The sequence below is a fragment of the Alligator mississippiensis genome, chromosome 8 (assembly GCF_030867095.1).
Source record: "Alligator mississippiensis isolate rAllMis1 chromosome 8, rAllMis1, whole genome shotgun sequence".
NCBI classification, from domain to species: Eukaryota; Metazoa; Chordata; order Crocodylia; family Alligatoridae; genus Alligator; species Alligator mississippiensis.
In genome coordinates, this window is record NC_081831.1 from 79,535,571 (window position 1) to 79,561,007 (window position 25,437).

Consider the following 25,437-nt stretch of genomic DNA (forward strand, 5'->3'; position numbering starts at 1 on the left):
TAGAGAAGGGGATGTTAATTGTGGGAGAAAAGAGTGTCAAAACAGCATCTAGACGACATCAGTGCAAATCTGAGCAAAACTTGAGATGTCAAGGCCACGTCAAAACACTCATTTATTCGACAGATCCACTTCAGTGTTTACAAAAGAAATAAATAACACGGCTTCGATGCAGCTCTAGTTCCAAGAAAATTGGCACCGCTCCCTAAGAGGATATGCTCGCACAGAAGCCACAAAACAATGACAAACAAGTCCCTAAAATGAATGGTTGCAAAATATTAAGAGAGATCCCATGCCTTGTTCCAGGTAGGAAGGAGAAGCCGTCTTCCTGCTGAACCATTCTGGATCTGAAACAAGAGGCAGTGAAACAAGAGGGGAAAACTTTCTCCCTCCTCCGAACCGGCGTACTGAGAAATCAAGCCAACAAGGACCCTTGGCTCAATCCAGATCCTTTGGGCAAGGCCGGCCATGAGGCTTCTGTTGCAAGAAAACACAACCCTGCGTTACTCGCATGCTTCGTGTATTTTGCTGGATCAAAACCCAGCTATACTGCAGTGTGAGCAGCATGCAAAGAGCCGCTGATCGTGCCCAACAGCTCTGGTTATTTCCACCAGCGTGGCCATTCCCAGCCACTTCTGAATGTAGGCAGACCACTACTTCTGCCTGCAATCCCGGTGTGGCCATTGGGTCTCCACAAGGGAGTAGCCGTCTGCTACTGGCAAGACATGCCAGGACTGGAGCCTAGTGTGCAAAAGCATGTAAAAACAGCCCTAGTTGAATAGGTCTGTGCATTTTATCTCCAAACCTGTATAAACAGCACCCCGGGAAGGAAATCCAACTAGCATATTTATCAACTGTGCCAAATCTAGACAATTAGTTGTTTTCTTTAATTTAAAACTAATTTTGTCTTACCAATTTAAATTAGAGCCCCCAATAGAATAATTTCCTCACAATGGTAATTTTGTTACATGCTTTTCATTAATCCAATCATATCTTCTGTAATATTATTTGGCAGCCTATTGAGCCTCAAGTAACCACAGGGGTTCGTAGGCATTGTCTCGGCTCTGATAAAAAAGCAAAATGAGTCCAATTAAAAATTCTTTGAGTATGGTATAATATACAAAATTCCCCAAAGTCAGGACTGAACCATCGTCATTCTGTCCACATATACCGTCTGTGTGCAACAGTGGGAGAGATGCTAATGTCAACATTATAGACAAAGACAACTTAGACAGACAGACCATTTCTAGAATATATTTAAAGGCGGCTTTTAGGTTAGCTGAATGTTTTTCATGTTTGGAAATTTTTGTTCCTGACTTTGGGGAATTGCTTACAGAACAGTTTGACTTTGCTCCACCGGTCTTTTTTTTCAGCATCTGCAACATATATTCAATCAAAGCATCCTGGAGAAAAATGCCGCGGCCCAACACAATAGCAAATAATTGTTGACATAATATTGCTAATAATGAACAGGGGACAGATACGGCTCTGACTGCGGAAAAGGTCTGCGAGCGGGAGTCTCATAAGAGCCCTTTTTGTCAGAGGTTGACGCATTGGCTCATAGACGCACTAATTTGGGAGGTGGGGAAGAAACGAGCAGGAATTAGGTGGATGCAAAAGTCTCAGAAAAACAATCCCTCGCATCCTAAGTGGCCGCTCCGGAGGGAATCCTTCAACACACGTTAGAGGAGAAACGAAGAAGGTACAAATCCATCAAACTAGACAACGGAGTCAAACGAGAAAATAAAAATGAATCCAGGCCAAATAACGTGCAGAATTAAATGGAAAAGCTCCATGCCCCGTTTTGTGCGTGTACCAGAGCCCATGACTCAACAGAAAGGGGTAGTAACCCGGACCCCGCTGAGCTTCCAGGTGTGAACACAGATGTGCCACCTTTACCCACCCCTGGGGTCGATGTCAAATGTAACCAGCCTGGATAATGAATTCACCAGCTTGGGTTTTCTCCCCCCATTTCTTCTTCCTTTGGCTTTCCCCCATTGCAGTCATTTTTAAACAGTGCCTGGCACTTCTTTTTAACCATATACTATCTTGTCCTATTTGCCCTTCCACTATACCCTGCCTGCCTGCCTGCTACATTTGCTGCATCGTGCCATGATTCATGGGCATTTTGTACCTCTGTATTTAGGTGTATGGTTATGAGCACGGTTGCCTGTTCCACACTCCTTTGTATAGATGAGGACAAAGAAGTCCATTTTCCCCTTGGGTTTTCTGACGTGGGATACAAACTGAGTTTCATAGATGTTAGGGTCGGAAGGGACCTATTAGATCATCGAGTCCGACCCCCTGCCCTGGGCAGGAATGAGTACTGGGGTCAGCTGACCTCATTCCTGCCCAGCATCCAAACCGTAGCGTGTACATGGTTGCATAGAAGCAATACTTAAAACTGCAACTCCAGAGAAGAAGTTCAATCTGCTACCTCTCTGCAAATGCAATGCACTTGGAGAACGGGTGGGTTGAGGGGAGTCTCGCAGTGTCAATAATCTCTTTGCAACTGTGCTGCACTCCTGAGAACTTCTCTGCCTTGGTTAGACTTCCTCTGGGATGCTCCAACTGATGAGCTTCCCTCTTTATTCATCTACGATAAGCAATGGCAAAAATCATTGCCTTGCATTTCCACTTCAAAAGAGATGCACACAGACCAACAGATTTTTAAGCTGAGCTCCACAATTAAATCAATGAGGAATTTTGCTTAAAATTTGATGGTACAACACAGCTTCATAATCCTTTTTTTTTATCAGGTACCATGTTTTTGCATTCTGTTTCTATATCTGTACTGAGCTATACTATGGCTGTGCACTGTACAATGGGAAGGGGATGCATTAGTCCCATGTGCCATCCTTAAACATTCCTGATATGAGAGCGCAGCATATGAGTATGGAGGAGAGGAATGGGAAATTTGCCCTGAATCTGATACGCAGCAGAAATGTAAAGTTCAAGCTGATTGCTTTAATGAAAGAACTGATCATGTGCATGGTCCTTCGTCTACAAATCCCTTCTGTGCTCCTCAATTACTACCTTATTAAAAAGCACACCTGCAGTGGCTTTAGCCGTAGACTCCTGCATTGTAGCATAGCCTTTAATCCTCCATTCTGCCTGCGTTATACAGAGAGATAGTGGAACCGGCTGGAAACAGCTGTTTTGGGGGCTTTGGGAAATGCCAGCATTTTGAAGTTGGTTGTTATTCCAAATAGGAACAAAACCCCTTATATTTAGACATTTCCTGCAAAATGACCATTTTGGAAAGTTTTTATTCAGAATGATCACACGGTTTCATGGCACATTACGGCAAAGCATTACGATAAGAAATATTTCAAGAGAGCCTATCTGATAGCATTAAATGCGAGCTAGAAAGATCATGTCAAAATTAATATTTTACAATACAGAAGGAAAAAGGAAAGGAGCAGAAATGATATGATTCTACTGGTCTATGATTTTCTAGGCTGGTGTGATAATGTCCAAACAAAAAAGTTTGGGCACTGTCAAAAGGAAACCTGTCGATATTAAAAAATATATATGTATTTTTTTAAAAAATGAAACGAGAAAGCTAAAAAACCATTCATATCAACCCTTTCCCATCCCAAATGTTATAAGCAGCAGCACGTGCCTGCTGAACATTTTGATAATGATGGAAAGGGGACATCTACTGCAAATGACACATGCAGTGGCTTTCATCCTTACTCTTGCATGCTGATCCCACACAGTTAATAATAAATATGAATAAAAACAGGGGCTGTTTTTATTTTTAAAAAGGCCTGTTCTCATGAGCTGGCCAGCTGGACGAAAGGACGCCCATGTGGGTGCCCGCATCTGAAAGCAGTCTACTATATAAAAGGCAGCAGCATCTAATGGCACAAGATTCAGGTCCGAGTGGCTTTATTACCCATTTGTTACCAGGCATATAGATAGCGCTCCGTTCAGCAAGGTATTGGAGCGTGCGAAGGGCTCCCATGACTTCAAAGGAGTTATCGATGTGTTTAAAGTTAAAGATGTTCTTGGAACCGCGTTGACGTGGAGCCAAGGTCCCTCCACAATGGCAGATCAACCTGAGAGGAAGCTTTTTCACTTCTCCGAAGTTTGGAGGTGTTGCCTCTCTGTTCCCTCTCTCCATGAAATTAAGCGTTGCGCTGATACATATAAATAAATATAGGACAGGGCTGCCATAATTGTAACATTTTGCAGTATCTGGCATTTGCCGTTAGTTGAAGGCTAAGCTAACCATGCTTCAGCGGAGCATAAAATTGCTTTCCCGCGGAACAAGCAGGGCATTGTAGTAATAGGCGAAACTGTAAGTGGTGTTAACGGCTGTATTTCCACTTTATTGATTGACGTTGTGCAAAGCAAAGCCCTGGTTTCTGCGATACGCACATCTGTCAGGTCACCATGATGGTGAAAGAACAGGGGCTCGGTGCCGCTAGTGAGACTAATCAGCACGTGTCTCCGGGAGCGTTTGCACTTGTGTAACCATCATGGGGCTATGATGATTAGGAGATGCTGCAGTAAATGAGTAGGTCCCAAGGGTGCTATGGAAATGAGAGCTGTCCAGGGTCAGCTTCCGCTTACCGTGCGCATCAGGACTTGGGTAGCGCGCATGCTCGCCCGAGGACACAAGCTTATGTAAATCGCTTCCCCCTGCCAGCTCCATTCAGATGTGCGTGATTCATTTATGAATGGGCTGCATCCCTTCCTGCTCCCACCTTTGGGTCAGACCAGTGCAGACCGGGCCAGGGATGCCTTGAAGACGAATACCACTTCCTGAGTGAAAGAAAGCAAATGAGAGTACGAGAGAGGCTTATAGCAAAGAAGTACTCAGAGAAAACCAGGTTGTTGCAGAAACACCCCTGCAAAGACCAGCATCAATGCTCTACAGCGGCAGCATCCCGATTCCTCGGAAGCAGCTTGCTTACAAATTAACATGTGTTAAACACATCTTAAGGGCTTAGGAACACAAGAGCTACTGCATCCTAACTTCTCCTAACTCTTTCAATAGATGTATTGCAAGTTAGCCAACATTACAGCTTATGCAGCTGACTTACCAGCTGATGATGGAGTCTCTGCCGTGTAGCTCGGCCTTTTGTCCTGCACGTGGACGGCTGGATTTTCTGGGGACCGGGCGATGCGGGAGCTGGTGGCTGCGACACAGAACGAGAAGTTCAGAAAGCAAGCGCTCTGTGAGAGGACTGTAAACCTGTATCTCCTCCACAAACTATGCACGGTTATCCAAAAAGGCCATGGCAGCACTCTTACCAAATAAGATGAGTTTCCACCGGGATGGTGTCCTAGAGCCGAGGGAGCTAAAAACTGTTTTTCCTTGGCACTTTGTAAGTTAGGAATGGCCTCAACTTGCAAAAATGTGGCACACGTCGCAGCTCGTAACAGGACAGCTGCAGCCCGCACTGCGATCGCATTTGCCCTCTGCTCCTGCTCACAAAAAGGAAATGAATCCGTGCCCTGTGAAAAAAAAAGGCTGTGCTCCCACATCAGGCCTCCAAACCCCGCCGTCATCTTGCTGTAACTGGCCAAATTTGCAAAGCGTTTCCTAAGGCCAGATCCCCCGACCGCTCCAGAACAGCGCAGTCCCACCAAGTTGTAAGCTGAGCTCCAAGTCCTGGCGTCGATCGGCTGTTTTGGGCAGGCAGTGAGATGAGTGGACTGCCAGGTAGGATGCAAAGTGAAAGCATTCATTCTCCTGTGAGAATATATTGGTGTCTATAGACTAAAACAACTGCTGTGCTAGACTGCATGCACAACTGCGTGCACAAGCCAGCTAAATTCCCGTTAGATCCGTTGGGGCGAGACTAGCTGATCGGGCAAGAAGGCTCCTAAGTCTCCTCGGATACTGCACGGATCCAGGCCTGCTGCGTACTTGGAGGATTTTGGGTGCCAAGGTCCAAGCCAGGGAGCTGCGGTGGGATGCTTGGTAGACATGACACCCCCAGAAACCAAATGAATTGGGAGCCTTCACTAGATCCCATTCATTCCTGCTGGAAAGGAATAAGAAACAGTGGGTTAGATCCTTATGGACAGCCAAGGAGCCTGCCGTCCAGCTGGGCTGGGGAAGACGGTCAGATTTATGTCTCCGTCCCTTGATTGCAGGGTGTAGCTGCTGATATCGCTGGCTGATGTAGCCCTGGCATGGGGTAAAAGCATCTTCCCTGCTACATTGGAAGAGATCCCAAAACCATCTGGATTACTTGCCTTGGCCAGCCGATGAAGAAGAGGGACAGGGAGAGAAAGGACAGCAATGTCTAGAGGAGCTGGTGGGGGGCACGACTTCAGTTGTCCCTGAAAGAAGCATGGGAGTTGGAAAGTGGGGAATTCAAAGCCGATCTGAGGGAAATTGCCCCAGGCTAGATTCATCTTGTTCCCTCTTGAATAACAACATGAAGAGCAGCATGCCCTGAAGTGCCCTAATTAATGACAGGACATCCTAGAAGGGAGATCAGACCTTGTGCTTCAATCTGCAACAGCAAGGAATCAGGATGAGGATAACCGAGCGAGACAACTCATCTCCTACTGGAGCTTAAACCTTACTCCGAAGCACCCAGGAATGAGAGGGACAGTGGGTCTGATCCAAAACTGACTTTTATAGACCCAAACGTGAGATAATTTCAGATGAAAAATGCAATGGTGGGTAGCCAGGCAGTTGGCTCTGTCGGGTGGGCACCTGTGAGAGCAGATCCTGCAAAAAGGCTGATATTAAGGGAGACAAAATTAAGTATTTGCATCTCCCCAACATGTGGGACTGCATATGCTTTGGGTCTCTCTGAAGCTGCAGATGCTGGATGCTTTCTGCTGCTAGGAAGAGCCTTGTCGCGCAGCCCTGGTGCTCCCCGGAGCTGGCTGCCATCTAGCAATTTAGCAAGGATGAGCTCAAATAGCTTCACGGGAAATATGCATAGCATATGCCAGCGCAGATCAATCCCACATCGCATGTCACATGCCAACTGCTTTATTTATGGTGGGTTGGAAGGGGAATCTGGGAAGCCAACAGAGAGAGCCTGCCGCACCCTGAATAAAAGCCTGTTTTCCTTACTGCTCTCCTTTGATCTTTCTCTCCTTCCCCTGCTTTCATGCTTTTCTGCCCTTTTCGCTATGCAGTAGGTTTGACTGCGGATAAAAATAATAGTGGGTCCAGCTCCAAGCATCCCCCAGGGAATAGGTTTGGGGTTCTGCGGCGTTTCAGGTGTGAGATGATCCAAAAACAGCTAGTTACTCCCTGGGCATCTTGGCAGGACCTTGTGAGGCTCCAGCCCACTGGATTTCAAACCATCCATCCATCCATTACAAAGGCAAAAAAAAAAACCCCAGAACTCATTTAAACTCCAGTATAAACCATCTCCACGACCTATTTCTGCGACTAATATAGACACACAGCGCGCTTAGTGGGAACATGCTGACAGAAACCAGCACTTAAATCCATTTGCAGTTTGTCTTTGCAGTGCACCTTGAAATAGGGATAGTGTTTCCTCTCCCTTTCAGATGGCATTGTCATGCTTGACTTGAGCTAATCTTCTGCTTGTTTAAATTGAAAGTTTCCCATATAAAACTCTCATTTCCAAGACAGACAGAGAGAAGGAAACCAGCTTAAAAACTTCACTAGCCATTCAAAGAAATATCAAAACCCAAGTGGCCTTTTTTGCTCCTTTTCCCAATATTTTTCTTTGCTCGTTGTTCTATAATACTCGTTTCCTTCTGAGCCTCGAATATCCATTTTGGGGATCTTGGCTTGTTTCACTGGGTCAAAAATGGTTCGGTCGCAGTAGAGCTCCCTGTATTAAGCGCTAGGTAGTTAACCCAAGCCCTGCAAAACTGAACTCAGGTCTTACAAGGTAAAAAAAGCCCTTTCAGCCCACCTTCAAATACTGCAGATAAATCCCATTAGCTTCCTCTACACTATCAAAGTATTTGGATAACTTAAAGCAACTGAATAATAAAAATGTATCTAAACACCTTGTAAATCCTTACACCGAGCAGTTGTCAACACTACTTTTAACCCTAGGAAAACATTTCACCAATTACTGATCAAATACAATGCAGCTAAATTTCACCGCCGGCACATCATTTTGATAATGGGTATGGAAATTATCCATTCAATAGCTATTCACAAATAACTTAGAAAGATTGGTTTTCAGATAGTTCTGAGAACCTCAGAATAATCCTCTATAATCACCGCGCTGAGAATCCACCAACATTTTTGCCTTTGAAAAAGGCTGTTTGGGGCTAAAACGTTGGTGGTCTCTGCCTGGCTCCTGACCAGTGAGCTCAGACAATATATATGTGAAATCATGATCGTTCTCCCGCGGAGGACAAAGTTTGTTCCCTATACTAACATGACGCATGGAGCCGGCCTCTAAGAAAGGCTGTTTAACATTTCCCAATCAGACCGGTCCTCAGGTACTCCTCCAAGCATCCGGCCAGCTTTCCCCCACCCGCCGCAAGCTGCAATTTTGTATATTATACCGTACTCAAAGAATTTTTAATTGGACTCATTTTGCTTTTTTTTATCAGCGCCGAGACAATGCACGTGCAATCTAGACCCTGCAAGACCCCAGGCTGTTTTTTAAAGAGAGAAAGAAACACCAGCCACACACTGCACTTGGTTTGCTCATTGGCAAAGGTGATCTGCAAAGTTTTAAAACCAACCAATTTCACACCCTTTTTTTTTTTTGCTTCAATGTATAAAATTGCCCTCAAAGGATTTGGAAGAGTATTTTGGGGGCTTCAGTGGGAAATGACAGATGCCCTGTCTGCTCTGTTCTGCAGCAGCGGGAGGTGGAGACGATAATGGCTATAAGCTAATGGCTATATCACATCAAGTGAAGGAATGGGGCAGTGGACTACTCCTCCAACATGTTCATTAAGTGGTACAGTTAATTGTAGCAGCCAAACCCAGTTAGTTTGGAACGGGCTGTCTCAGGTTTTCTTCCCTCGGCTCTGGAGATGTCACTGTGTCACTAGCTCCCGTCATTTCGGAGGTCTCCAGTTTGGACACAGCATCCTCTAATGACAGAGCAATGTGGCTATGCCGCTTCTGGCCCTGCGGGCTCTGGCATGCACCAAAACGAAGGTAGCTGCTCCCCCTCAGCCCTGTGCTTGCTGGGTTTAGAAATGGGAGCACTAATTCCTGGTCCCAGGGGCTGTGGGAAGCCCGGGCGGCCCCCAGATTTTGCTCCCCAAAGGTTGAGTGCTTTACATGTCTGTATTTATTTCTAAATGCCTCTGGGCTGTTCCCTGCTCTGCTTCTAGACCCAGAGACAACAGTCCTGGAGGCAAGGGCTGGGCCCAACAAGAGAAGCAATCAGTCACTGCAAAGGGAAAGACGGCTACTGCCCAGGCAGCTGCTGGGGCCACCTCCCCTGGGGCCAGACTGCTTTGATCTATTGATAATTATGCAAAGGGTTAATTGGGGGCATCGCCGACTCCCCTGGGATGCCCACTTAACATGCACAGCCGGGGCTTTCCTCCAACAGGTGAGCCACGGCCCCGCGCAAAACCGCTCCAGTCTCCGTGCCAAAGCATTTGCAAGACAAGGCAGACAGAAAAGTCCGCCTTTTGCGAGCCAGGAGCTGAGCATGGGGGATTCAGAGCCTTGCCCACATCATGTGCAAAACCGGGGGCGTTTCCAGAGATTCGAGCCAGGTCTTCTGATTCACTACACCAGGGTCCTTCGCTTTTCTCAGCGCATGCTGAAATGCTCACAGCCCGCAAGCCTAAAGTACCGCACCTATCAATAAGAGGCAGGTGAACCCTGAAAAAACTATGCCCAGGCTTTGATTTGAATAGCAACCAAGAGCTTCCTCCCCAGTCTTGGCAGGTATGAGTAATGGTTGGTTCACAAGAACAAACACCCCTTAAAACAGGTGTCTGGGTGAGCATTTCCACCTCAGACCCTTGCACAGCTCCCTTAAAAGCTCTTCCATCTACCAGAGGGACCTCAAAGTGCCAGGCACACAGTCAGAAAGCAGAAATACCCCACATGACTTTGAGGACCATTCTGATACACGGAATAATAACATACGACAGCAAATAATGACTATTGAACAATGCTACCCAAGCAAGGAACCTGCTGCTAATCCTGAGATGGCCAACGGGTTGGCCAAAAGGATGAGTTGAGCACTTTTGAGTAACGACTACATTTATTTAGGATTAATAAATCTATAAGTTTCCAAGGCTGTTTACAGGCCCTTCAAATGTCATTTTGCAACCTCTGAGGAAGTGAGCTTCAGGTCATAAAAGTTTGCATTATATATATATATATATATATATATATATATATATATAGGGGTGTAGGTTGTAGCCATGTTGGTCTAAGGACATACGCAGACAAAGTTCTTTGGGTAAATCTGATATCTTTTATTAGACCAACTCAAATAGTTGGAAAAATGAAGCTTTCCAACTATTTGAGTTGGTCTAATGAAAGATATTAGATTTACCCAAAGAACCGTGTCTGCATTATATATACACACATATATATATCTAATCTATAAGGTGCAGATTTGCCCTACCTTCTACAGATCCTTCAAAACTAAGGAAAAATGCAAATCTGCTTGAATAAATGCTTCACCCATCCCCATGGGACACTAGATTGGGAATGTTATGGGACAGAGGGTAGAAGATGTGAAGCAAAGAGAGTTAGCAGAGGGCACAGCACAAAAGCTGGGTAGCTGAGAAGGGTATCCAGGTTGTCATCGTATTGGTCTAGAGGAACAAGCAATCTGGGCTCTTGGTAGAGGTGATATCTTTGATTAGACCAACAAGATTTTTGCAAAAAAAAAAAAAAATTTTGCAAAAGTCTTGTTGGTCTAATAAATATATCACCTCTACCATGAGCCTGGGAGTGGGTAGCTGAGAAGGGTCATATGGCACTTGAAAGGAAGGGATGAGGCATTCAAATTGAATCCAAGAAGCACCCAGGAGCAAAGGATATGCAGGAGGAGACACAGCTGGATCAGCAGGGATGGGAGCTCAGTTTAGCAGCTGCTTCTTGACGGGGTTGACCCGGGGCCTGGCCAGGGGACAGGAGAGCTTCACAGAAGAGCCAGTGAAAGTCAACATTTTAAACCAACCTTGCTGCTGCAGGTTGCCCAGATGTCTTCTTCTGTGCTTAGAGAAGACTGTCTGAGCACGTACCACCACCGAAGGCAAAAAAATACCAGAGCTGGCCTGGAAAGGCTGCTTTGGGGTATTTTTAAAAGTGTCTTGGAAACATTTTAGTTCTTCCAATGAAAAAATGGAAACCCCCCCAAAAAACCCACAATGGTTTGACAGAAAATGTTCGACCCACTCTAAAGAACCAAGCGTTGGATATTGCTAACGTTTGCTCACCAATTTTGTAATCTGAGAGTCATGGGCAAAGCCCGCTCTGATCGGTGGGTACCCAGCGGGTAAGGTTTTCTCAGAAGGAGCTCGGCGGCACCCAAAGAGTTTCCGATGTGCCAACAAATCCTAAAAAATCTGCCCTTCAATTTGAGCACTGAGCATTTCCAAAATCTGGCCATAAGACTGTAGAGCTGCCAAGCTTCCTAGGAAGCACAGATAGCATCTGAAACACAGTATTACACAATCAAATCCTTGTCAGCAGATGCAGTTTTTTTCCTCCTGGGCATGGCCTCCAACTGCGTTAGACGAGCACGACAGTCAGACAGCTCAAGTCAAAGACCTTCCCAGATAGTCAAAGTAAAAGGGTCAGGAAGGACTCCTCCAATCCCAATACATTGTTGAGGTGTTCAAATAAGTGCAGCATATTCGACAGGCACTGGCCAGACCCTGGCTTCCCTTTTGGGAAGCTGGATTGCACGGAGTTGCTGCTTGGTGCCATTGCAAACAACTTGCCAACTTCTCCCATTGCTCCTTGGAGGGACGGGCTGACCCTGGCAGATTCTGCCCCAGGTGTGGACGTGCCTCTTCTAAGGATGCCCTTTGAGACGTGAAACGATGCCGTCACCTCCCATGTCAAAGGGGAGGAACAGGGAGCTATTGCCCGCTACCTCAAGGGCCCTACATAAATGCACCTAAATCACCAGTCCATCGGGACTATTGGGGAGGGATCCCCTGGCGTAGGCTCTCCGCCTGGATGTGCCTCAGCTCATTTACATCAGCTTTACCTTGAAGGAAGGATTAATGACCTTTGCGGTCTGACATTTAACCACCCTTGCTCCTCATTCATCCTCACTATTCATTTATCCTCCATTCAGCCGTCTTTATTACCTCACCAGAGCAAAGGCAACAGGCTACATATTTCTTGTAGAACAATAGATTATTATCCTAATTATAGTTTCCTGGTGTTTTCTTCACTTTTACCATTTTATTAAAAACAATTAGCTGAGAGGAACCAATCTTTTTTAATCCCTCGCCTATTGTTCTCCGCTCTCTCTGAATCTGAGGAGGTCTTTTCAGAGGGTATTTTATTCATAATTACATATTGTAGAGTGATTGTTCAAAAACGCAAATCCAGAAGGGATTTTGTTAACATTACTTTTTTTAGCAAGTATGATCCCGGGGGCTCTGAAGTTTCCAAGTGCCAGCTACTTAATTACCTGTCCCAAAGCTGCCATTTCCTTGCAAGCCTGAGTCAGACTCTGCAGCTCTTCCGTGGAAAAGTTTTGCTGAAGTTCGGAAGAGAGGTTCATAGATTTGACCCCTTCAGAGGATCTGGGGTACATCTGAGACTTCCCAGGTCAAATGAGATTCAAATCCAGCCTGTCGTCTCCCCTTGCACAGGCGGCAAGTCAGCCACTAGCACTAAATGGCATTCCCAGTGTAAGCATGGATTTGAGAATACCTTGGGCTTGCCTAAGGCTTTATTAAAGCAGTCTGTTCGGCGAGTCAACAAAGAAATGCAGAGTGCAGGACGATCTCCATGCCCATTCAGCCAGGATTGACAATTGCCAGAGTGATATGGAAAATGGAAATCAGAGGACTAGGTACCAGACTAACAACTATCCACCTACTGAACAGCCCCGACTCAGCTGAGCTGGGCTAGGACGTGCACCAGTGCCCAAGAGAGGAAAGGTTATATATCCCATCACAAGCCTCTGCCCCGTTGCCATTTCCACGTAGCTCGCAGAGGACAGCACACCAACACCCGAGCCGATACTAGTGCCGAACACCAGATGCACGTCCCCTTGCACTGCTGAACACAATCACACGTCACCCAAACCCAGTTAAAGAGGATTGTTATCAGCCTCAATGTCCCCATGCGGTTCACAGAGGGCATGTCCGCCAGGCAGGAAGACGATGCGAAAACGCAAAGCAGACAACATACCAAGCTCGCTCTGACACAGTTTTACATAATTAGGCCCATCTTTGCTCACAACACATCCTAAGTGCTTTAATATGTTTGCTCAAAGACAGGAATCTTTGGGAACACAGCCACGGCGTCGAGGGAATTAGCAAGCTGCCAGGCCAGGCGCAGGGGAAGTCAGCCAGTGAAGCCTCCAGATTGAACCTCCTTTGTTAGAGGAACATGCTGTAAACCCTGAGAGTGGGCAGGGAAACAGAGATGTCCTGGCCCCAAGGCAGCTGGTGACCAAACTCCCCTTCACTTCTGTGGTTTCTACATTTTGCTGCAAAAGCAAACCCTGCTCCGGTTTTTCCATGCTCGCCCCAGTGCCAAGGGAGCTGAGGGGGCTGCTTCGAAACTTTGGCACCATCAAACTCTCGCCCCAGCCCCAAATAGTTCCCTCTGCAAAATCCTCCAACCCTATCCAGGGAGGAGCATCCATGGCCTTCACGCAGAAAAGGCCAAATCCTGCTCGCATTACTCTCGTGAGCAGCCCTGCTAAAAGTCTGGGCTGGGGCTGAGCGTGCAGCGACCGATCCTGGTTTGAAACACGGAGGTCGACCCCTCTCCCCCTGCCCCGCACAGCCCAGGGAGCTGACGTGAACGGGAGGATGAGCCCCTTTGTGTGGCTGGGATCGGACGTCCCAAAGCTGATTTCAGCGCAGTCCGCTGTCACTTGAAAAGACGTGTGCGCATTTGGGGGTGGGGGGAGTGCTGGCTATACATAATCCCGTTTCCAAAGCGTCCCCCTCCCTTGCGTCTCGTGGTTATAGGCTCTATGTCAAGCAGTTCAATGGGGCTCTGTAATTTTGTGTTTGCAAGCGAGAAGACACATAGAAGCGGCTCAGATCCCATGCACTTTACACCTGCTTTTCGAGCGTCCCCACCCCGTCACTACCTTTGTGAATTGCCAGCTATTTGAACAAGGGTCTCGTCCCCCCCCTTGAAGTCAGGATGCCGTATTTGTCTCTCTCACTTCAAAGTCATTTCCATGGTAGCTGACTGTGATGTCATAAACACATCTTTAATGGCTCGTTTACAGCGGGGAGGAGAAGGGAGAGTAGACGATGGATGGAAGGAAACGCTGCTTGATGTGTGCATTTGTAAACACAACAGGGAGGTCGCAGGCGGCAGAAAATTGGAGGCCACTGAGGATGCGACTTGCCTAAATGTTTTTCCTTCCCCTCATGCTCACCCCAGTCCCAAACCCCTTTGAAATCACGTCTTCCACTGAAAAACCAGGAATCGTCCGGAGGGTGTCGCCATTAACCACGCTGCACCCAGAGCCTGCGCGGTGCCCCACCAACACGTCATTAGCCAAATCCAAAGCACTTGCACACTGGAAAGACCAAATTCAGGCTACAGGGAATGCAATAAGGGGATTTTCCATTCAGGTCCTGCTGCTGCTTATAGCACGTGGACAAGGCATGGTCTGAGGTCGGACCATCGCTCACGCAAATGGTCCTATTGGCTTTACGTCAGTCAGTTCAGCCCAATCCTGAATCTATTGAAGTCAGTGGGAAGCCTTCAGCAGGCATTAAATAAGGCCCATCCACTGCCTGACTCAGTTTCCCCGTCACCAGTTAAATACCTACTCCCCTTGCCGGAAAAAGGGGGAACGATGTCTCTGAAATGCTGGAAAGAAGGAGAAAGTGGCTTGTCACAGCAATGTCATAAATGCACTCAGCCTTGCTGCAGGCATTGATTTGGTCTGCTGTGATGACCAGAGGCCTCTGCTTTCCCATCAGGATGAACTTAAAAAGTTTTGTCTAAAAAGGAAGTGTTTCAAATGCAGTGGCAGACCCCAGCTTTGCCACTCATGGTCATAAGATCTCCCAAACCAAATCTCTCCCTTGGAGATCCTGAACTCATCCTGTGGCTGCTGGCACCACAGTTTAGACGTGGCTCAGCAAGATTCCCAACAGGCAGGAGAGTCTGTTGGGTAGGGGCGCGAGATGCTGCATCCTCGCCAAAAATATGCTTTTGCTACACACCGTAGGACCGCTTTTCCCTGTCTCAATGTCCTGCTGGTCAATAAGAGGGTAAAATATGGCCCTGAGAAGTACTTGAGTTTCGGGTTTGCTTCGGGAGAGGCCAGTGCTTGCTGTAGGTTCCCACCGAAGCACCACAAGGCAGGTGGGCCCGCAGCAAGGAAGCAGCAAGTCTGAGCGGGTCTCCAGTTCCTGAAAGCTCGAAAGAGTTCAGAGCCAGAAATCTGGAGCTGCCCTTATTTCAGCTGGCCGTGGAGGGCAGCTGAGAGATGCCTTTGTGGCATGGGAGGAAGGGCTGTGGGAAGCAAGGGACCAATGCAGCAGAGGAGCCAATTCAGGGGCCACCTCTGTGCAAGAAAGGTGTGGATGTGGTTGGTTCCCCGAGTCGGGGCTTGCACACCCGACCCCTTGCTTAGGCAGCGCTCTCTCCCGGGCTGCACCGTTGGGTTTGGAGGTGGAGCAGGGGACCACAGGGACCCATGAAACCACTTGAGGGGCAGCAACAGCCAAGAGGGTTACTTCTGTAGGGCATCTCCCCTTCACTCCTGGCCTGGAGAAGTAAGTCGTGTTTGCCCTGCTCCTGTCCTCTGCAAAACTCCTCCATGCACAGCCTGCCCCCCCAGCACTCGGGGTCCCTGCGGGCTGCAGCTGACCACCTTTTTGTGGCTCAGACTCCCACTGACGTGGATGGGAAGGGGGAGCTTTGCTTGCACCAGGGTCTGGCCCTTCCATCTTAATAACGTGTCCCAAGCTGGAGTTTCTGAATTGGATGCTCTGGCCAGACGCTCTTCCCTCGTTGCCCCCCAGCACGGCGAGGCATCCTCACTAGCTGAAGAAACTCCCGAGACCCAGTCGCACGAGACAAACCATTGCAGCGCTTTTCCCATTCCACCCAGGGGGAGCGCAGCAGAAATTCCCTTTCTACGTGCTATATTACAAAAGGTATTTCTTTTAGCGTGCTCTCCCAGCGGTAGCATATTGCCTGGCCTAGGGGAGCTGCTATTATTTTATGTTTTTCACACGTCCTGTTCATCACTAAGGTACAGAAGAAGCAAACCACCATTTTGCAGTACTCCCACAGCAGCCATAAAATGGTGGCACAGATGAAAACTGCCAGATCAAACACAATCCAACTGTCTGTCACCACCTACCGCTCTCCTCTGCCGCACATGTAATACTGCATCCTTAATCATGTTAATATTTGATTTCGGGGACCTTAAACAAAAAAAACAGGGAGAGAGAGACAAGCAGTACTATAGGAGATCGTTCATGTTTGCATCGCAGCCACGGTGCACCGAGATGCGATCTACAGATGTTAAAATTTGCATCGTGCCCCGTAAAACAATACATTCGCAGCTCTGTTGCTTATTAACTCTGTTGTCTGAATTCCTGCAAGATGCCAGCAATGGCTATGTCAGGGACATTTAACACGCAACGTGCTTGAGCTAGGGCAAAGCTCAAAGCCGGAGGCTAGGACAGGCCGGCTAATTTAGCTGCTGGATCAGACCACAGAACTTGACTTCCTGCCCCCGGGCTTTACGGGACATTTCTGCTTACAAGCGTGCCACGCAAAACCCGACTGGGACGGGAACAAGAACCTGCCACCACGAAGCGCTGCACAGGGAGACTTGCACGTGGACAAACCAATGTTTAGACAGGTCAGACTTTGCATTTTTCTTTGGAAAGGTGACTCTTTCTTGCATCGGTTTATTTAATTTTATATGGGGGGGTTGCATCAAGGTTTTGCAAAGGAATACAATTGCTGCTAAGAAACACAAACCTACGCACGAGGTACGAATTTCTCTTTCGGCGTGGATTGCGATCATTGGAGGACCCGGCGTGTCCCTTGAAATTAAGGCTGAAACACATTTGGCATGAAGAAGGAGAGACCAATCATAAAATAAAATAAATTCCAGCGGACAAACAATGCTGCTTTGTATTCAGATTTTTTTGGCTTAGTGGATGCTCAGCTATAAACATACAGGAAGCATCTCACAATATATAACTCTCTATTTAACAGAAGTCATCTCAGATTAAGAAATGTGCAATGTAAGGGCTAACAATAATTTTTATTATAAGGGCGGACTGTTTTTAAAGTTAAAGCATATCTACAGACCATGAAATCTCTCACCACGTTTAACTTCCTCTTTTAGGTCTTTCAGAAGCTCTCTTGTAACGGAGCATTTATTAAGTTGGACTTTGCAAATAGTCCAAAAATTTTATGGGCTATATATTTCCTTCCTTCCAATCTTCTAACATTTATTGGTTTGTGTAATAAAGATTTTGGCAAGTTCTGTTTAATTTTTTTTTTTTATTTATTTTGCCAGAGTAAACTTGTTAAAAAATATATATTGAAGAATTGGCCCAATAAAACCAATTATTGCAGAATTAAAAAAAAAGTCACCGTTTGTCTTTCTTCTGCAGTACTATTATTTACTGAACGGCACTCATCATCATGGATAGCAGAGAGATATGTATTTGTTATTTCTGTACCTGGAAATTTCAACCAAAAAAAAAAACTTTTCTGAAAACATTATTAAAAAATAAAAAAGAAAGTAAGGTTTAGGGATCTGTTTCCATAGTCAATTGTAGGAAAGGTTGAAAAAAATATTTTGACAGTACTTTGCATGAAATCTCTAAATGCTACAGCAAACTAGCCCAAACCCACATTGCTCAGGTGGTAATCGTACGTGGCATTATATTTTACAAGTCCTTTCTGCTGCTTGTTCGCTCACTGCCGGTTTCCTATACAGAGCTGCGTAGCACTGAAAATGACTGCTGTGCTGTACACAAATCTTGTGCCATTTTGGCTTATTGGCCTCATACAACGTTGTGCAAATTGAGAGTGTCACAGGCTACGGGCTGGATCCTGCTCACGGCTCCGTCGAGAGGAACTGTCCATGGATGCAGTAAGACCAGAATCAGGCCCTGTATCAGCACAGCAGCTCGCAGCCTTGCCAGAAATGGGGAGAGAAAGAAAAAAAAATATATATATATATATCTATACAGAGAGAGAGAGAGATTTGCCAGTGATGTGCATGCAAAGATTAGCAGCCACAGAAAGCAAGTGCTGAAAATTAAGGAGCTCCACTTTTTCATTTCTTCATCTCCAGCGGAGCAGTCCCCTATGCCGGACCCTCGTGAGCTGCGTCCTTTGAAAGGGGAGGGATTTTAGCCAACATCCCAATCCCGAGGTTTAATGCATTAAGTGCAGACACGGTGTTAAAGGGGAAGCCAGGGGGGGTTTACAGGATCAGGATACAAAAACTACATATTGTGAAGTACTGTGGTAGCAAGTTTTCTTCGAGTTTAACGATCCTGGAGTAAAATAGAAAGACCGCCGGCAAATGCTGGATCACAGTGCAGTTCTCATACATTTGAGGTTTCCAAAAGAGCATGCTTGCAGTGTGACATGGTATTTTTTTTTTATATGATTTCATTTCATTTTTTGCAGCTTTCAAAGGGAAATATTCATATATATTTTTGCCAGCTTTCAGGTCCAGTTTCCGGATGCCTTTCAAAGGATTTCATCGGAGTTTGGGTTCAGTTCAGCATCAACCCCATTTTGAGGCGAGGAGGTATCTCTGGAAGAAATGCAAGCGTGTGTGGGCTGTGACAACTGCAACTTTACTGGTATCAGAGGACACTGAAACAGGGGGTAGGGAGATACAGCAAAGGGGAGAGGACTCCTTTCCAGTCGCTCTCTGCGCAGTGCCTCTCCAAGCCGGTTAGCAGAATTCCTCATCCCGAGTCCCAAGATGGGAGCTTTTATTTTCCTCCATTACTTAACCTTCTGCTGCTCCTCATTGCTGTCGTGGCTCTTATTATATCACAATGCAATTTTTAATTGCGCACCTCCTTTTGTTAGGATTTGTAACAAAAAAAATAAAAAAAATAAGGGAGCATCTACAATCAAATACACGAACGGTCAGATGAGCAAGGGGTCAATCGTGGACTACAGGCACAGAGCACCATAGGTGCGTGCGGCAGGTCGTGTAGCAAGGAGAGCTGGAAGTGGCAGAAACAAATAGCAGGGGGACGAGTGCATCGTGTTAGCACGACGGCGTTGCTTCACTGAGTTATTTTTTCATGATCATTCTTGGAGCATTTGTCTGGCAAACCGTGGGGGAAAGGGGCTTTTGAGGAGGGATTTGCAAAGGGAGAAGGTGGCTGTGTGCTGCATCCAGGCTCACAAGCAGGGGGACAGACCAGGTACAGGTTATCTGGTGCTACCCATCCATGTAGTTGTGGTGCTTTGCAGGAGGAAAAGCTCTTATTCCTCCTTGGGCTGCTTCTTGATTGCAGCTCCTACACACACCAGAGAGCAAATGATTGGAGGGGTTTCTGTTTTTGAAAGCCAAATTTCAGCAATAATGTATTTGATTTAAAGACAGGTCTAAGGATCCGTCCAGTATTAGACTGGAACGAAGAACCACCCCGCGTGATTTGTTTTCGGCGGCTCTCCGTGAGCGGTGTGCATCCAGCAGCAGGGCAGCGGAGCGTTTCCACGGCCGAATTCAGAGAGCGGTGCGAGGATTAAGACTTTCCTTCAGCCGTAAGCAGCCGTGGGCGGCTTGAACTCAGATTTGGGGTCTCGGTGTGACGCTGGCTCCGTCAGCGCAAGGCAAGAGTAACACCGCTGGGAACAGCAGACCGGTGCCTACATCAAAACCTGCTGGTGCAGGGGCAAGGGGCAAGAGCAGGCCCACAGACATTTCTGAAAACAGTTGAAAGGAATTGCACAATTCTCTGGCCCAAACTTTGATTGATTTTTGATCGAGGCAGGATGAGCTCTAGGAACCGGGGACGCCCGGGAAATTACTGGGGAGATTTTGTAACGAGGCTGCAGAAGAAAAACTATGGGGCGGGGGTTGTATTTTGTCCCTCGATCTGCATGTTTCATTCTCGTTTCTATTCACTGAAACTCTACAGGCAGAGATTGTAAAAGGGGCTTTATAAATTCTGCACTGGATTTTAAGTACAACTATTGTATCTGGGGACTAAGAAATATGTGTAATTACTGGAGGTGGATCATGCTTTAGCATTGCCATTCAAGAAAATGAGTTCGCCAGATATTATCCCTAAGAGGTATCATTAAAATCAACGGAAAATCCAGAACAGAAAGAAAATAAAACATTAGGAGAGCGTGTCTTCAAAATGACTAGACTAAACAGTACCGTGTACTCCTGTACAAACATCATCGCTTCCCAGGGTCCTCGTGTTGGTTTTAGCTGTTAAAATGCATTTTGGATAACTCGGCTTCTCAAACGAGGTTTTACTTTACAGTCCGTTGTAAGAACCTAGTTGTTTAGTAATACTTCATACTCAACTCCCTATTTGAAAGGCAAATAAGAGTGAAGAAACTTAAATATCCAGGCTGTTTCTAGCTGCAACATATAACCACTGGGTGTTTCCTTGTGCCGTGCACGGTATTACTATTCTCCCCCTGAAATCAGCAGCAAAACTCCTGTTGGTTTTTGCAAGCATGCTATATGGGCCAGTGTAGCTGCTCACTAACTCTCACAGAGGTAAAATATCCATCTCAATCAATAGGATTTTTGCCTGTTAAGACTGGGTCATGAATTTAGTAGCAAGATGTGCATTTGAGTTTAGGGTTTTTTTCCCCCCTCTGTTTCCATGTGTTCTGCTCTTAGATGCCATCTTGCATTATGAGTCTGTGGCCATCCCTGCTAATGAAATATTTTGTTTTCATTTGCAAACCTTGTTAGGCAAAGAACAGGACTGATTGTCTAAATTGACTAAACAGATTCATTCCGGGGAAGAATTTATTATTTGCTGAGTTCATTTCATCAAATCAATTCACAGGGAGGGGAAAAAAAAAAAACCAACCCTGGTAAATTATACTAAATCGTAAATATATATTTTAAAAGCTTAACTGCATGATGCGGTTAGCACAGCCAGTCATCAAGGGCAGAATTTTAAAGCAGCTCCATGCATGGCTTTGAAGCTTTCCTGTCCTCCGTTGTTATAAAATAAGAGGTTCTGGGTCATATTCTGCTCTCTTTTACTCACGTGCAATCCCATTAGACTTGCCAGGGACGAATAAAAGTAGCCCCTGGCAGAAAGAAAAAAAAAAAGCCACAATATTTAAATTCACTTTACAACAGCAAACACATTAATCAAACAACTGTGTCTGACCAATGTGGTAATAAAGGCAGATTTCGAGCACTTCAGTATGAGCTCTTGAAAAGTGCTTCTGTGTTTAATAAAATGCCATTACTTCATTAGCAAACGATGCAATGTGAAGATGCCTATGCCACGCTTGCATCCTCCAGTATGGCTGCTAATCACCTTTTCCTATGGATTTGTAATATTCAACCCCGTTCTGCTTTGATTTCATGGCGCCCTAAAATGGCACTTCCTTGTGCTAACCCCTCCAAGTGTGTTGACACAATGGTCAAACAGCGAACAAACATTAAAAGATAATTATAACTCACATATCCCTCCCCCTCAACCCCCCTTTTTTTTTTAATTTGCTTCCAAACCAAAAGGCAAACGGTGCCATTGCCTTCAACAAAAATTGTCCATGCCCATTCAGAGTGGATTTCTTGGCTCTGAACAAACTGTTCAGATGGGTTTCCACCGGCTGAGGATCTGGCCTGTATGGACGTCTATCAATGGATCCTTTTCAGCAACAGACACTCAGTGCCCCTAATTACAGCCTGCTCCTCTCATTAACCATAATTTCACAACCGTGCAGACTAAAACGATGGCTTTATTTGCCCCTGCACAAGGTTTCATTGGTTCGAGGCCTTTCCACGCGGCGCGGACAAACAGCACAACCGAAAAAAAGGATTGATAAAAATGATTGGCCAAAGCCATGGACAACCACCGGCATCTGCAACACCAGCGTTTAACGAGGTAGTGCTTGTTAACGGGGTAGGAGCAGCAGCACTGAAGACATCAGTTCTCTATCCACAGAGAGGGTCAAGAGGGCTGGCAATAAGATAACCTGCCTCTTCTCACCCTGCCAGGGTCCCTGCACCACCTGCACCTCCCTGCACCACCCGTACCACCCGCTTAGCCCCGGTGGAAAAAACAGGGACCTATTTGAGGCTCAGCAATGAACCAAGCCAAAGCCTTGGTGCATCCAAGCGCCTGTAACCCACAGGTGGGCATTCAGACCTGGGGATCCACATGCTCTCAGACCCACCGCTCACCTCCTGCTCCCCTCCCTCGCTTGTTCTGAATCACACACGCAGTTTCCATAGAGATAAGCCCTGTAGGGCACTGCTCAATGGCAGACAGTTCGAGCATCCCATCCCTGGCCTCTCCCCAAGAGCTGCCTTGCACGGAAGAGCCACGGAGGCTACACGCCTGCTCCTAAGGTAGCCGCGTTTAGCTCACCGCGCTGCCCCCTGAACCGGAGGGAGTCTCGAGGCAAAGACGGCACAGCACCACCGGCCTCTTTTCAGCCCTTGGTCTCAGGCTGCTCAAGTCGAGACAACAGGTTTTCTTTTAACGTGTGCATCCAAATGGTTGGTGCAAACACGGAGAAGCAAGGAAGGGCTAAAGCCACGTGAAGCACCCAGGGAAGTAAGAGGAAGGAGGAGAGATGAGACACTCGCCCGACTGTGAAACCTCTCCTTTCCCACTGCAGAAAGCACTGGGGACAAAACAGACCTCTCCTTCCCCAAAAAGGTCTCTCCACACAGTGGATAAAAAAAAAACCCTTATAATGTTCAACCTGGAACAACTCCCGCTGACCACATCCTAACCCTGGGAAACTCGTCATATCGCTTGGAAGTGGCCATTCCAGTTCAAGGTGGGGCAAGCTCGTTCAGTGACTAATTGGCCAGCTAATTTTACTCGGTCTCTTAGCGATTTGGAGAAACAGCTAAAGGGAGAAAAAAATAATCATCGTAACTCCAGACTATAGGATGGAGTGAAAAACCAGCGCTAACGCTCATACGGCCCAGACCAGGGGAACAGTTTTTAGGGCAGAATCGAACAAGGCTTTATGGCAGCCCGTGGAAATAAGAGCGCCATGTGTTTGCGTGCGTGGGAAGGGACAACTGGATCAGAGCTTGTGGATGACTCCACGTTTCCAAGTGCTACCCTCGAATTGTAAAAACACTGGTCTCCCCTCCTCATCCTCCTTCTCCCGTTCCTTATTCCTTTATTGCAAGCATAGGACCGAGGGACCTTGGAATAGGCAGAGGCTCAAAGAGAACCAAAAGGCGCAAGGAATAAATGGTTCAATGTGAAACTAGTCAAGAGATGTCCTGCCACCACTTCCAGGACAGAATGGATGGCCAGGCCATCGCCGTCTCATGTAGACGGGCGCTTTGTGACCGCAAAGCACAGTCACGTTTTTAGCACGGGGTTCCCCGTGAAACGTTGCACCTCCTTGAATCGCGCTAGCAATGGGAAAGATATTCCACAGCATCCATCGCTTCCATACTCTTTCCCCAGCACATCTATCAATCATTCCCCCCCATGCCCAACTGCACGGTCCCGCTAGGCCATTCAACTCACAGACGCCGCTCAAGCTGGCTCCCGTAGCAAGTCAGTTGTAGCCTGGAATCAAACAGCACGCGGATACGGGAGCCTGTCTAGGATAGGATTAACCTGACGTAGGGAGAGAGACAGAGAGTTTGTCCATCAGGGACTTTTCACAAGCATAACATTTCTGTCTAAATGGAGAGGGGGGAAATGATGAACACGGGGGGGGAAAAAAATTCCAGTCCCAACTGCAGGAGTTTCCTTCAAAATCCTTGTCTGCTACATCTTACAGCAAACACGTTACGCGGCTCACTGTCACCTTCAAGCATTCCCGTCGTCTGTACTGAAATCTAGTTTCTAATGTTTGTTTAATGGAAACTTGTACGCCGCTGCATTCTCGCTGTGTGAAGTGACTCGTGCATGTGCAGATTAATAGATGCATCTGAAAATTAGAGCGCAACACGACATCCGAGTCTCTCTCACTAGAAAAGCTGGGACTCAAAACACTTCTAATCTTCCCAAAAGTCTCTACTGTGTTTCATGGCACACTAAAAAGAAACTAAAGGGCGTCTTCTGCTCTCAGCACATACGCAGAATTGCAATCAACTTGTGCGGAAGCGAGTTCCTTGTGCATATACCCTCTAATTATTATGGTGGGTTTTTATTTAGCAATTTGCAGAGGCACTACACAGAATCTGGGGCTAGTCAACATAACCACCTTGCTGTCCTTTGCAATTTTATCGTGAGTCTTCAATATTCGATGTCCTTAAAGCTCTGACCCATTTTTTTCTTTTTTTACATGAGAATTTCTGGTCCTTGCGGCTTGTCAAAAAAACACCAAAAAGACCCCAAAAACAACCACCTTGACAATAAGAGCCCCAAAAACTCCAACAGACAGGGGGGAAAAACATATTATTTTTATATTTCAGGATTTTTCCCTTTCATCCCATGATTTTGGGAGGGTCTGACATCATTTTGGAGGCCTCATTGGTCAAAACATAATGTGAATCCCCAAGTGAAAGAGCTGGCAGGTGAACCAGAAGATTTGGTTTTTACAAAAGGAGTCGACCTCAGGGTGCAAGTCAAAGTCAGCAGCGTACGGGAAGGTGCACGTGACACGAGTCAAAGTTAGCGCGGTCGGTCTGCTGAGGAAGGTGGAAGTTGCACCCTTCTTACTCCGACACCCGCGTGACAAGGCTAGGGATATTTTCCAAAAAAATTCCTCCGGTTGACAAGAGCTGCCTTTCCTCCTGGAAAGAGCAGCCTGTGACTGCAGTCAAGTGTCAATTAGATCTGTTCTGAGCAACATCAGCTGACATGGTACTTCAAAAGCGACTGGCAGCCCTTCTACACCGTGGTACCCAGCACACCTGACCCCAGGGGAGATGAACTGGCAACAGCAATGAGAAACTGCCAGTGGGAGATGGGGTCTCTTTGAATATGGCCCTATATGACAGCAAAAGAAACAGATGTCTTCCAGTATGCATGGGCGCCAAGGAGGAATATTACCAATTACCTCAATGATTCAGAGAGAGAAAGGAAACCCTGATGGGCCTTTCAAGATAAAAATGTTTGCAACTTTGACTTCTTCAAAATTGTTTCAAGGAATAAAAGAATAAATACGAGCAGGGAGAGAAGAGGTGCTAGTCAACGCCGTTTCCCCCCGCTCCAGATTTTAGG

The 25,437-nt window shown here is 46.6% G+C and overlaps 1 non-coding gene across 1 annotated transcript in view; it reads right to left on the reverse strand.

Moving 5' to 3' along the window:
• Positions 1 to 1,890: 1,890 nt before the first annotated feature.
• Positions 1,891 to 25,437, reverse strand: part of LOC102575046 (uncharacterized) — a 149,435-nt gene continuing 125,888 nt past the window's right edge. The window contains exons 3-5 of the transcript XR_001372549.3: positions 5,263 to 5,996; positions 5,052 to 5,147; positions 1,891 to 4,770 (exon numbers count right to left, since the gene is read on the reverse strand). This is a non-coding gene — a transcript (uncharacterized LOC102575046). The remainder of the gene's footprint in view (positions 4,771 to 5,051; positions 5,148 to 5,262; positions 5,997 to 25,437) is intronic.